At 36.6% G+C, this 14,184-nt stretch overlaps 1 protein-coding gene across 1 annotated transcript in view; it reads left to right on the top strand.

The window, feature by feature from the left end:
• Positions 1-14,184, top strand: part of csmd1a (CUB and Sushi multiple domains 1a) — a 361,878-nt gene that overhangs the window by 127,654 nt on the left and 220,040 nt on the right.

Below are 14,184 nucleotides of genomic sequence, written 5' to 3'. Positions count from 1 at the left end.
AAACAATTTGATATTTTATTAAATTATATAACATAAATTTTGTTATTAATTAAATAAATAATTAAATAATTGTACAAAAATGTAATGAATTGAATAAAAAAAAAAACTATAACCACACTTTTATTGAAAATAGCAAAACTGGACAGAAATTATATTAATAATGGTAACACTGTACAATGGGGTTTATTAGCTACCATTAGTTAACTACTGTAGTTAACATCAACTAGGAATGAACAAAAGATTATTAATTCATTTATTAATCTTGATTAATGTTAATTGCAACACTAATGCATTATTAAAATCAACAGCTGTGTTAGAAGTTAATGCACTCTGAATGAACATGAACTAACATTGAATAACTGTATTATCATTAACTTACATTTAGATAGATTAAGATTAAGAAATACTGTAATACATATATTGCTAAATGTTTGTTTATGTTAGTTAACCCATTAAATAATGTAACCTAATTGTAAAGCGTTACCTTAATATTAAATAGCAATACACAAATTTTATTCATTTTCATGCAACATAATCAGATATAACATTTTTAAAACAAATTGTCCAAATAATGTATAATCCAATAAAGCTATTGTTATCAGAGAATGGAATAGAGCATCCAAGTTTATTATGTCATGCTAAATAAATAAATTAATCACATGATGCTAAAATGGCTTTAAAACACTATGTTCATTAATTATACATATTTCTTAAAAATTGTGAATACTTTCAGGTTTAATACTACTATTACTACTATTTATTTATTTAGTTTCTAAATCTGATATTAATAATTTTTTTTTGTCTTGAAGCCACCTATTACTCTGCTTTTTTAAAATTGTGGCGCTTTTGATGTTGTCATCTTGGTGAGTCAATTCATGAAAGAATTATGTGAATTACATGTGCCTTGTCATCTCTGATTTACCGATCTTATAGGGAAGATTGTTAGTACTGAATTTGTTTAATTTGTGTTGTGTTAAGGTGGGGTGTTGTTGGGAGATGCACACACTGAAAAAATCATTTGCTATTCTTTGGTTTTTGGGTAAATAACATTTTTGAAGGTGCTACATGATACATTATTATTCAGAGATAATCATACTCCTTTTGCTCAGAGAGGTGAGACATATACGTTGATCCTATTTAGAAACAAAAACAGAAATGTTACGGTATAACAACAGTGAGATCTTTGGTAAATGCCAGGGTAGGTTTTTAAGCACACAATTTTGTTCATTCCATCCTCTTATCCATGCAGAATAGCAACAATAACATCCAAAAGAAATAAAGGGAGATTTTTTTATTCTTAATAATTATTTTTTTATATTACAGTAAACGTTATGTTATTGTAAAAAGTCATAAGTAAAGTTAAATATGTATTACTCCTATTATGCATTAGATAACATAGCAGCAGTCACACTGCATGATTGCCAGAAAATACTCATACCCACTGTCCCCTATAGTTTTCTTTTACACATCCACCACTGTTTGGTTTGGATGCAAACTCTGTGAAATCTGTCTTTTTTACTGTAAAAGTGTTCTTCTCTGACATTGTTTTGAGATTTAAAGTGAAGCACTGGCTTCACTCTCCAGACCCGAGATGGGCATGGCATTTTGGGACAACCTGTGTGAACTTCACGCCGGGCAATTCCGGCCACTGCTGCAGGGCAAGCACATGTTGGGCCGCACAGACAACACTGCGATTGTTTCGTATCTGAACCACCAAGGGAGTATACAATCATGTTACATGTCTCAGCTCGGTCACCATCTCCTACTTTGGAGTCAGCCGCTGTTCAAGTCACTGCGTGCTGTCCATATTCTGGAAGAGCGCAATCGTGCAGCCAACACGCTCTAACGTTACCTCGAGAATGGCAACTCCACCCCCAGACGCTTCAGCTGATTTGGAATCAATTTGTGGAAGCCCAGGTAGACCTGTTTGTTTTCTACAAGTCCTCCCACTGCCAGCGGTTTTATTCCCTGACCGAGGGGCCCATCGGCTCGCATGCACTGGCACATAGCTGGCCTTGGGGGCTACGCAAGTATGCCTTCCCCGCAGTGACCCTTCCCCAGTGTCTCTTTGGTCAGGGAGGATGAAGGGAGGATGAAGAACAGCTCCATACTGCACCCAGACCTGGTTTATAGAACTCAGTTTCCTCGCAACAGCCCCTGCCTAGCACATACCTCTGAGGAAGGACCTCATCTCTCAGAGGTACGGCACCCTTTGGAATCCCGAGTCCTGACCTATGGAATCTCTACGTGTGGCTCCTGGAGGGGACTCGTCCCTGGCGTTACTCTGTCTGACACCAGGCCCAGTGTTGGTGTTAGCTGCCCAGATCTCCATTCAGCCCCTGCACTGGGCTAGGTGGTCATATGGTCGATTCCCTGTGAGCGATCCCATATATGTATTTCCATGGTAAGATTCCTCTGCAGGTGAATTCGTGTCTTACCATGGCAGATTACCTGTCTGTCTCTGCTGTCAGTCATCCCTCCCCTTCCTTGGTCAGAACCTGACACACAGACCAATATCACATGTAGCACTGCCCCTGCTGGGTCAGTCCAATGGTGTCTCCACATGTTACCTCCCTTCGGGCAGCATGTGGTCTCCGTAGAGTCCTTCTCTGGAAGGTTCGCTTCCCCTTTGTTCTGCCAAACTGTAACAACAAATAGGGAGATTGAAGATATCTCTTAAAGGTCAAAATCCCTTCTCTTAAGAAACTATTTATCTATCTATCTAAACTATCTTAGAAACAGTAACTTGGCTTCTCCAGCAGCAATGTACTCACCATTGGTCTTTGGGGCGTTGGTAAGATTATGTTGCCTGTCAGCATTTGTAGTGCTGTTGGTTGTGATGGGGTTCAGGTTGTGGCATTTTCTAGAAGGACCCCAGTCTGTCGTCACAACATAACTCATAGTGTAGTGACTGACATACAGAGAATGTCTCAGTTACGTATGTAACTTTGTTCCCTACTGGAAAACCCTTGTTCCCTCATAACCCTTGTTCCCACTTGCCAAATTTTTTCTCTTAGTCAGAGCTAATCAGGGCTCCAAGACCCCAGTTTGTCATCATGTTACATACAATACTGAGATGTTCTGTAAAAACCAGTGGTTAAAAGGTCTCTTTAAGGTCTTTCTGGTTTTCATCCTGAGTGGTGGAAAGAAATTTACAAAAATGTACAGTCTCCTTCCTGAGTTGGGATTAACAAAAAGTGTTCTTTTGTGTTAATGTTGTGAGCTGGTCTGTGAAAGAAGATTTGCTTGCATCAGGCAGGCAACATGGTATCATGGGCAGATTTATGACGTTGTTGTCTTGGACCCCTTTGTAGAATTTCAGCTTGTCATGTTACAATGTTCAGATCAAATCTGAACTTCATATCAAAGTGTCTGATTCACTCTGATCCCTTACACCTGTTTTCTGCATCCAAACATGTCTTGTGAAATCTTCTTATGGTTTTAAAATTATTATTGTATGCAGCAGGTTTCTTTTCTATGCAAAGTGCCTCTTGAGTTTTTGCTGTAAGGTTTTTAGTTCACTTTCACACATAATCTATTTGGTTTGATGCAATGGAAGTCTCAGGTTAGATCTGAGGGGGTGGAATAATACATACTATATGCCCTCATTTTTAGTCTATGCTTGACTTACATATGTTGGCAGAACCTCACAGGCTAGACCACTTTTTCTCTGTGCTTGATAGACAAGGGGCTATCTTGATAGACTGTATTAGAATCCTAGTGCTGTGATAAAAGGAATTTTTTGTAAAAGTATGAAAGCAGATTTTACCTTTATTTATTTATTTTATTATTATTTTTTTTTACAAAAAACTGATGAAAATTAAAAAAAATCTATCTAGTTATTGTTAGTTCATCTGCAAACAAAATGTTAGGAATGTATTGGAATTGATATTATAAGTGCTTGTGAGAAAGAACAGATGACTGGATTTAACAAAGATGGTTTTTAGATATTTTAAAGATATTAGGAGTAGTGTGAGGTCCTCAGTAGTAATTACGTTATGTAAAATGATGAATACAAATAGTGTCTCCTATAAAAAAATAGATGAATACAAAAATTGCCAAGCTACAGGCCAGTAAGTTAACTTAAATTGATATTACATGCAACTAAGGCTGATAATACATGTACAACTTTTTGAGCAATTTTGCTGGGCAAATTTGGTTAATGTTGCCATCAAAAAGCAACTAGGGGAGGTACAGGGCCCATGATCTAATGCATATGCATGCAATATCCTTTTACAGCACAGTGGTGGAATTTTATCCCTTGTCTTTCCTTAACTCCACTCCGGACCTTTCATTTACCTTTTTTTCTTTATTTTTTGAGACTTTCAGAAGTGAGCTAATACATTTCCATGACTGTGTACTAAAGCACATGTGAAATCAATCCAGTAGAGTGGCAAGACTTGTGACCAGGAAGCTGCATCTAGTCAACACAACACAAGCAAGTACTCAAAGCTATGCAGGAGGTATGGTAGGGCGACGCAATGTATTGTTCCCTTCGGGGAACCATGGTTACAATACCAAAACAACCTCTTTCTTTTCTTTTTTTTCTACCTCTTTCTTGTGGCAAATTTCCAGATTATAATTTTGTATGATCAAGGCTGAGCGCATGAGTGTAAGAGAGGAAAACTAACAGATTGTGATCTGTATATACATTAACAGGAATAGAATTAGAACCAATGTCAACTTCAAATTATTGCAGTGCCAACAGCAATGCAAGAGCCTCCTTTTCGATTGTTGAATAGTTGAGTTGGTGCTTATTAAATTTCTCCAAAAATTGTAATTGTAATTGTAACCAAACAAATTGTAGGGATGGACAATTTGTGAAAAAAAAGTGTGAGGGGACAAAACACAATGGAAAAATTCAGATAAAAACTGTATTATCCAGCCATGCCTAAACATCAGCGCAAATTGCGTCTAATGTTGGCAACAGGAAATTTGGCTACAGCAGAAACTTTGGCAGCAACGGGACGAACTTGACATTGGTCAACTTCTTTACTGAGATAGGTAACTTCAGTTTGAGCAAATTTGCATTTGGCTAGATTAAGGGTAAGTGTAGCTTTGGCAATCTGTTCAAAGACAGTGTGCAACAAAGAAATGTGTTCTGACCACTCAGGTGAGAACAATACTAAGTCATCCAGATATGTGTTACAATATTCCACAACGTCCCTCTTTAATTCAGGGCAAAAAAAAATCATTTTTGTAATACCCAAATGACGTAGCAACATGTTCCATTGCTAACCTTGTCTGAAGAAACATCAGAGTTACTGTAAAGCATTTTGTCAAAGACTCATCTTCTCTCTGCACAGTGATAATCTAGAAATGAGATTATCTTCTAACTTCAAAATTTCTGACTTTGCTTGTCATTTTACAGGAGTGATGCTTTCCTCCAATGTTGGAATCACATTTTCAGCAAACACAGGAGCTATAAATGACTCTGACAAGTCAACGGAATCGTTCGCATTCCATGACTGTGCGCACATTGGGAAGATATCAGGGTAGCTCACAGACAACTAATCTGGGCAAGAAATAGTGCTAGGATTATCAACAACCTCTAATGCTGGCCAAATTGTTGCTAAGAATGAACGAAACGAAGGTTGGACCCCAACCGACACAAAACCAGTAACTAATTCACATTGTATTCATTGTAATGGTTCCTTTACAAAACCCATTTCAATACCTTGAACTAAAATACTAGAGCCATAAAATGACTGGTTAGGCAAGTGTAAAGCATTGGCAACCAGAAATGCCAGAAATAGAATTTACGAACCCCACACTTTTAGGTGCCAAGTGCTGCTTGCACTTTAAAATGGTTATGGCAGTAAAAACTTTCCCTTGCCTCTTTAGATTGTGTAGATACAGGCTTCACACAGGAAGGCTGGGACTAAACAGACTGGACAACACATTTCAGTCAAATTTAAAAAGGCAAAATTATATGAAGTTAATTTAACTTCCTTTTTTTCCCCTCAGGTAAGATAGTAAAATGTTTCTTGGCTTCTAACAGCTTCTTTGCTCCTGGCAGGTAGGCCTATGCTTTAAAAATGTTTAATGCATGTAGTTCCAAGTCACTTTAAATACCGTTCTGTATTAATGCGTTGCTTTCATTGACCACACATGCATGCACGCACACACATCACTTGCACACAGATATTGGAGATTGCACAGCGCTATTATGGAAACATTGGAGCACAGAAGCATTTTGTCAACATTGCTACATAACTTTTATAAATATAATAGCTTTAATACAACATTTATGTTTTGAAGTAAAACTTGCTGTCAGTGTTTGCAGAGTAAGATGCAATTCATATACTCAACTTTAATTTCTCTCTTTTATTCTCTCTCTCTCTCTCTCTCTCTCTCTCTCTCTCTCTCTCTCTTTCTCTCTCTCTCGATAATTAATTCAAATCAATGATATAATTTATGCATGTAAGCAAATGTGATCTTACCACAGTACTTCAACTCTGTTTTTCATTTTAAGCCGACATAATATCTCCAATTGGACTGGACTTTGAAATGGAAGTGATAAATGCAATTTAAAGTAGTTGCTGCACAATATTTTAGTTTTGTACGTTTTTTGGGAAACACAAAACAAACTGTTTTGTTTTTTACATTTGTAAAGTATTTATATAACAGCAATAGAGATTGGACCTTAACTAACAAATGCAATAAGATATAATAGCAATGGTATGGGACTACCGTCACTTTTCTAAAAGTGGCTCCCAGACTACACAATTTGAGTATCCTTAATTACTGCTTAGCTTGTCAGAAGAATCAGAAGAAGAAAGCTGTGGGAATCTGTTGTGGAATGGAGCTCTGTCAGGAATTCTATTCTATGGCAGACCAAGAGAGTTGCTGCTTCATGATTGATTCACTTGTACTGCAAGTCAAGGAGAGCTGGGGCTTGCGGAGCCATTTGATGGATATACCAATATATTGTGACTACACCAGTGGTGGTCACTAGTGGTGTGCTCACCCTTTTACAGAATGACAAATGTTTCACCTGGTGGCCAATTCATGATTCGCTCTGTGTAGACTATTTTTGGGAGGGTTCAATTCAGGGAATGAGTCTTCCTCTTAGAAAAAAGACCATTAGTTCTAAAATTACATGAGTCAAAGGTACCCTAGAGCTTATGACAAATGTAATATGGATGCAGTGGGGAAAAAAAAGAGATAAATAAAGTATAAATAGGACAAACCAGTGTGACATTTAGAATTTGCTTTACACAAGTAGAACCCACTGTCTGCTACATACATTTTAAATGAATTAATTATGGCTATTAAAGGCAACATGGCATTTTATTTTTTTCAGCATTTATTTGTATATGACTTTTCAAAATACACTTCTCTAAAGTCACCTTTATTGATATAGTGCTTTAGACAATACAGATTGTTTCACAGCAGCTTTACAGAAACAAACAGGGACATGATTCAGTTATGCTAACAAAGATCAATTCTGCTGTGTAGCAGCTTTTAAAACAACAACATCAAAAATCTATAGTATTATTTTTCAGCTGATGTCACTTTTATGTTGATTCAGTTCCACTCAATAACTGTGAAAAGACCACAAATTATAAAAGTAGGTATGTATATGTAGATATGTATGTAAAATTTATTTAAATATTTTAGTGTTTATTTGTACACACCTTTGCACCATTTATATGCAGGTATTGGCTAACTCATCATGTGGCTGTCTTTGGAGGTTATCATGGAGGTTATCAGTACATTTTGAGGTATAAAACAGATTTTTGTTTATATAGTGGCATTAGAGTGTCTTTAATTGAAAAAAATATATACAGTGTACATGTCATTATACACTTTCTTTTGATAGTCAAACGTTTTTTTGATACTATGGACACTTTAGTATCTGTAAGTAACTTTGTAATTACAACTGCATGTCAACTTCCCATTAATTTGCAACTACATGTCTACTAACTCTTGAGTAGACTAGGTTTAGGGTTAGTAGAATAATTTGGCATATACTTGCAAAGGTTTTCATTGTCAGTATTAGTTTCTATTTAGTATTTATATTAGTATTTCTATTCTATTAGTATCTAGTTTCCCATTTTATCTTTTGAAGAGGAAAAAACACGGTAGAAGGATATTTAGTGCTGCTGAGAGCAACATTCAGAGAATTTTAAAAGTAAAATATGGCCTTATAAAACTGACTATGAGAACCGCATTGCGACTTTCAAAAGAGCACAGAAACAAAAGATTTTAGTTTACACTCATCTTAGACATCTGAAGCATTTTTTTCTTTCTTTGAACCCAAAACCTTATTCGTTTATTGCGAGTAGTCAAGTTTTGGTGACCTCGCCAGTTTTTCTGATTGAATGTCTGTTCAAAGGCATAGCTTTGTCCTTCAGAATCCCCAATGGTATGATTGTATCACAGTGATATCTTTACCCCTTATTCTCTACATTCATAATAGCATAGTCTGTGAAGGTTAGGGCCCACATAATCTTTCAAATGATGTTCACTAGAGCAATTATGCACCTCTTATTTCAAAAGAGCAGAGGAAAACACAGTGAGTCATTTCAGGGTGGGTACATTACTGTACAACTTTTCTTCTGTACAGTAGAATGTAACTAAAGTTAAGATCAAGCTAATCTAGGAGTTGAAGAAGTTCATGAAGTAATTAAGGTTTTCAACTTTTTATTGTATAGTGTATCTGACATCAGAGTCTTTAAACCACTTAAGACCAACTTGAATTTCTAGCTGGTCAGAGCTGAGTTATCTTTAGTGCTGGTTTGTTGCTAGTTCAGCTGCTGGACATACCTTTCACCAGCAAATGTTACTGGTGAAAATTTTTCAGTATTCTTGACTCTGATTCTTGATAACTTGATTTGACAGAACAGGTCTGTGGAAGTTGGTTTCTAGTTGGATTTAACCTAGTTCTTGCAACTATATACTATATAATTTACTTTGGAGTGTTAGGGTATGATCAGTTTTAACTGTCACCTAACTGAAATCAGTCAGGAATTTTAATAGATTTCAAAGAGCAGTACTCAAGCAAGGAAACTATTCAGGTAGTATTACGTTGATCTCATCTTTCTGGCTTCTTCAATTAGAAAAAAAATCAATCAATGAAGATGAAGGGGCTTATTGAGAGCTAGCTGCCTAATGGCCAAGAAAAAAAAACACTTAAAAGTGCTTTATAGCAACCAGGTGAGGAAGGTGGTCATTCATAGTAAGGGTTACTAATGTTACTGAAGTTGAACTAACATGAAGGCCTCCATTAAGTCATGTTTGAAATGATGCCAAGTCACGTTCTGAGCTAATGCACCCTGGGCTGAATTTTCCAGAACCATATCTGCACAGACTGTGATTGAACGACTGTGATCACTTTTGATATGAGCTCTAATAAAAACTCCAGATGCTCAGTTGCTCAGTCCTCTTCGGTTAAAACACGATAACCTTCCACTGACCAGTGTTTGCACATGAAGAAAAACTATGATGAAAATGCTCTATATGCCCAGCAGACAACTCACTGTGGGGGACAGAGATTATATCAGTTCATGAGCTGGACTTTCTTGACCTGTGAACCCTCATGGAAAACACAGTCCTTGTAAAGTCATGCTTGGATAATCATATTACATTGGCAGAGAAATTGCAGGTAAGCACTTCAGCCAAACAGCCATTATCTAGCCTCTGTACATGCCAGCAAGCACTCAGACAATTTAGTTTGAATTAATGTGGCTGGAAATAAAGGAATACAAGTCACTGTTCGATATCCACTGTTCAATAATATAGTCATCACATGCAAAACACCTTACTTTGCCATTTCAGTTCCAATGTTAATTCACTTATAGAGCTTTTACACATTCAAAGGATGAACATGTAATATTCTTTTTAACCAAAGCTGTTTTGTTTTACTTTTCTCTGTGTTCAAGACTGAAAATAATCTTACATTTTTTTTATATTTACATCTTGTGAAGACAATGGAGATGAATGCTTTTGTGGCTGGTCTCCAAAAATCAAACCAGGTTAGCTCTTTGCTGTTTATTAACTGTATCTATCTATCGTTTATCTACATATCGATTTTTTTCCATCAGCATATTTGTGAAATATAAAACAATGTTTCCTGATGATATCGCCCAAAGGTAATGTAAAACATAATAACTGCAACTGTCCAAGTCCAGTACTGAGTCTTATGGTACTCGATATGACACTATGATACATCTTTACTGACTGCTTCGAATTGATGACGGTCAGATAAATATGATTTTACAACCACATTCAAGGCCCAGAATGTATAAAGGACATTGACAAAGCAGTACATAGCTGCATTTACGCTGCATATTTCAAGTACCTCAATTCCAATTTTTTTCTCCCATGTGGCACAGATCGGATATGACCCATAACCACATTTTACCCTATAAATGTTTTTTTTTTTGCTCTTTGTAGTACAGATATATCTGTACTATCTGTGTACAGATGAGTTCTTCTGTCCCCTTCCATCCATTAAAACTAAATAAACAAGCATATTTCTGCCTTTGATATACAATCACCAATGAACATATTTGGTTTTAATTACTAAAAAAACTGACATGCTTAACAATCTACCTGTCTCCTGTTTGTACTCTTTGTTGTTTTTTCATGTACCATGTGCTCTGTGTGCTCTACTTTCAGTCCTCTGTTAATTGTCTCATTGTGTTCAGGTTAATTATGTTATTTACATTGTACTATATAAGTTCCTGTTTGTTCTATGTTAAATCATCCAGTCTCATCTATATATGTGTGTGGTTCCAGTCTGCCTACCTACCTGCCTGCTTACATTGTTATTTACTCTATTCTCGTTGAGTGCTCCTTCCTGCAACCACACCGTGACACTACCACCAATCTACCAGTATTATTCTACTCACGAGTTTTCATTGCTGTCCTGAAACATTTGTAGTGCTGTTGTGAACTATCCATTTAATTGGTATGTTCACATACATTGTTATGTCACTAAAAAACAAGCAATCAAACAAACACTTAATAAGTGTATACAGTTAATAAATGGATAAGTGCTCCATTTTGTGTAATACAAATATGTGAGAATCTGTCCTGTCGTGTGGCCAGTACAGCATATATGAAATGAATGAATGAATGAATGCATTTTTAATTAAATAACTTACATATGCTTTTAAAGTGTGGGAGGAATCAAAAATTATTATATTTTCTTAGTGTAGTGGATAGTTTAATTAGAGTGTGGCATGTATCACAGCCATGTATGTATGTTATAATGTATGTTTTTAATGACTCTTGGTGTATCAGTAATAATAATAATATAAATAAATTAAATTGTTTGTCTCTCTTGCGTTGTTAAAACAGCTGTAATCATTCAAAGTCCTTTAAGTCCTATAAGTTGTGAGATGGGGTCTACCAGTGGATCAGATAAGTTGGTCCAACACATCCCATAGAGCCTCAATAATATCGAGATCTAGAAAATTGCCATGAAGGAGTGGATGTGGTTTGCCACAATCTTTTGATAGTTTGTATGTTTCTAAGTAATGTCCACATGAATGAAGAGCATAATGCTGCCTCCAGGATCTCGGTGCTACCTTGAGTCTGTGTCTTATTAGCTCTGTATGAATATCCACCTCACATGTCTTCACCTCTGGTTGTCCATTCTCATTCTTCCCACCATCAGTTTCAATGTTGAGCCCTCACACTGTCTGTACTAAATAATATATAATATACAAATTTTATTAGTTTAATTAAAATGTTATTTGTAGCTGACCTGTGTTATTTGACAGTGTTTTTTTCTCAAAAAACTAGGAAATGTTAAATTTTTCTTTCAGAGCAGCTCTGGAGATTATAAATATATGCTGAAAACAGCTTTAGTATCATGCATGCATACTTCAGTATTTAATGTTAGTAGATATAACGGCGCCAATCAGAGACATGTACAAAGAAGCAGATTATTTATATAGCAGTGTCTTTGTGCTTTAATATTCACAGATACATATTATATCTACTTTTGGTTTGCATTTTGTGCATTTTACGTGACAACCTTGTTATACTGTAAATTCCATGTTCCTGATTGCACCAGGATTGCCTTTGCATCATGTGCAATCATACGAACGTGTCAAAAGTGTGACATATCTTTTTCTGATTGGAGGAATAGTGTCCATGAATATGGTCAAACATGTTTGCTGTATTGCCTGCATTTGCAACCACTTTGCGTTCACATTTTTTATTCCCATATTGCAGATTTTAACTTGTTTTCGGTGGGGAGGAAAATTAGATATATTCTCTCTTGTAATTTTTTTTCTGCTGCACGTGCATGTAAGCAGCCAAGTGAATGCAGAGTGAAGCAGCTGAGTGGAAATAAGTTGCATATGTTGCATGTAGATTTTTTTTTACAGTTACAACTTAGGCATGCAAATGTTTATGTTACGTGCATGTTCAAACCGTGATAAACCACTATATAGTTAAAATCCTTTTGGACACTCTTTCCCTTGGACACTTTATTTTGTATACTTTTGTTAATAAAAAGCCTCCCGAGGCCTGACGCCATACCCACTGTGTCTGTCGTAGGCTCCTCCCTATATATATAATCAGCTGTAAACTCCATAAACTCAATGTATCATGTACTGATAAACTTTGTACCAGACTTGAGGGGTCATCATCATGTGTTTGTCCACATAGACAATATATCGGTGGTCTCTCATATAAACTGACAGCCCCCTATACAGGTTGGCGCACTAGATCCCACTGGGGTCTCAAGGAAAACTCTCTTAGAGCAGTTTACATCCTAGGGCACCTGAATCAGGGAGCATACATCCAGACAGAGGGCTGAGACCCTGAGGTGGTGGAGCTCCCTTGGAAAGAGTTCTGTCAAGCAAAAGCGGATCTGTTTGTTTTGCAGGAAATTACACATTAGTTCCTTTCGCACCATGGGAAACTTTTCATAGTACCTGAACTAACTGTGGAACTACCCACTTTTTGGTTTGTTTGCTCTGCAGGAAATAACAAAATAATTATAAAAGTAATGTCACGCTAAAGATCACTGTCAGTTGCCTTCGAGTTGCTGCTGCTGTTGCTAACACAACCAGGAAAATGGCCAGAGGGAGAAATTGGTGGACACCAAATGCAGACGTGGCCAAGGCTTCGTCTCTACACTTTTCCATTATTTTTCTGCCCCTGGAGGAAGTATGCTGGGACGGCGTCCATCTTTTGATAGTAGCCCCTTTCTGCCCGGTATGGAGTTCTTGGACCTCGTGTCCCTTTTTGATGATTCTACCCTGGAAATTACAATTAAGAGGGACCTCTACTTTCAAACTTATCTCTCAGGCAGGGCTTTATCTTTCTTTTTTATCTTTTATCTTTATCTTTAAGTTATGGAAGCTGTGGGTATGGCCCCTGAGATGGCACAACTATTAACATCTAGTCTCCTAACCAAGGTTTTTGATAACTATCAATAACATATCAATCACCTTTGTTTATATAGTGCTTTTAACAATATAGATTGTGTAAAAGTACTGAACAGTATCAAATAGAATAGAGACATAGTAACGTATAATGACAAGATTAAGTACTTTTTATTGAATGCAGAGACGGTCTGTGTGATCAAATCAATGATAATCGCTAAAAATTAAGTGTCCCCAACTAATGCCCCAAGGTGTCTCTTCACTATGGCAATAAGAGAGGCCCTAGCATATGTTGTTAAGTATACTTCTTATCTCTTGAAAATGGTTAGATTTGGTTAACTTAAAACATCTGAGATGTTCTTTGTGTTTCTGTTATAGAAGATCAGTAAAGGACGTTAAGCAATAAAAATGTCTAGTGAATGATAATCTTGATGTTTGCAAATGACTACTAGTTAGGAAATGAGATGATTGCTGAAACAAGAATTAAGAAGTCTGTGCTCTGAGATAACATAAATCATTAGAGAATTTCGTGAATTTCATATTTTAGCTGATGTGTTATAGTCAGATAAATGCAGCTACTTAGCTGAGATCTCTGAGGAATGGGACAAGTTTATTTCTCCTCGCATTCATCAAAGAAAAAAAAGAAACACGATTCTTCACTTGAGAGTCACAGAAGCTGGTCTTCGTTACAGAGGACCCCAGTTTTTCTTCAGCTTGTTATTGTCAACTAATGCACTTGGGTGGTATCAAAGGTGAGGCAGTAACGTGGAGTCATAGGGCAGCAAAGTGCACTCATTCTCTCCCTGAGGGCAACCAAGTCAATTTGGCCCTG

Source organism: Puntigrus tetrazona, chromosome 13, assembly GCF_018831695.1.
Source record: "Puntigrus tetrazona isolate hp1 chromosome 13, ASM1883169v1, whole genome shotgun sequence".
Classification (NCBI taxonomy): Eukaryota; Metazoa; Chordata; class Actinopteri; order Cypriniformes; family Cyprinidae; genus Puntigrus; species Puntigrus tetrazona.
The sequence above is the reverse complement of the archived record's forward strand: the minus strand, read 5'-3'. Positions and strand labels throughout refer to the sequence as shown.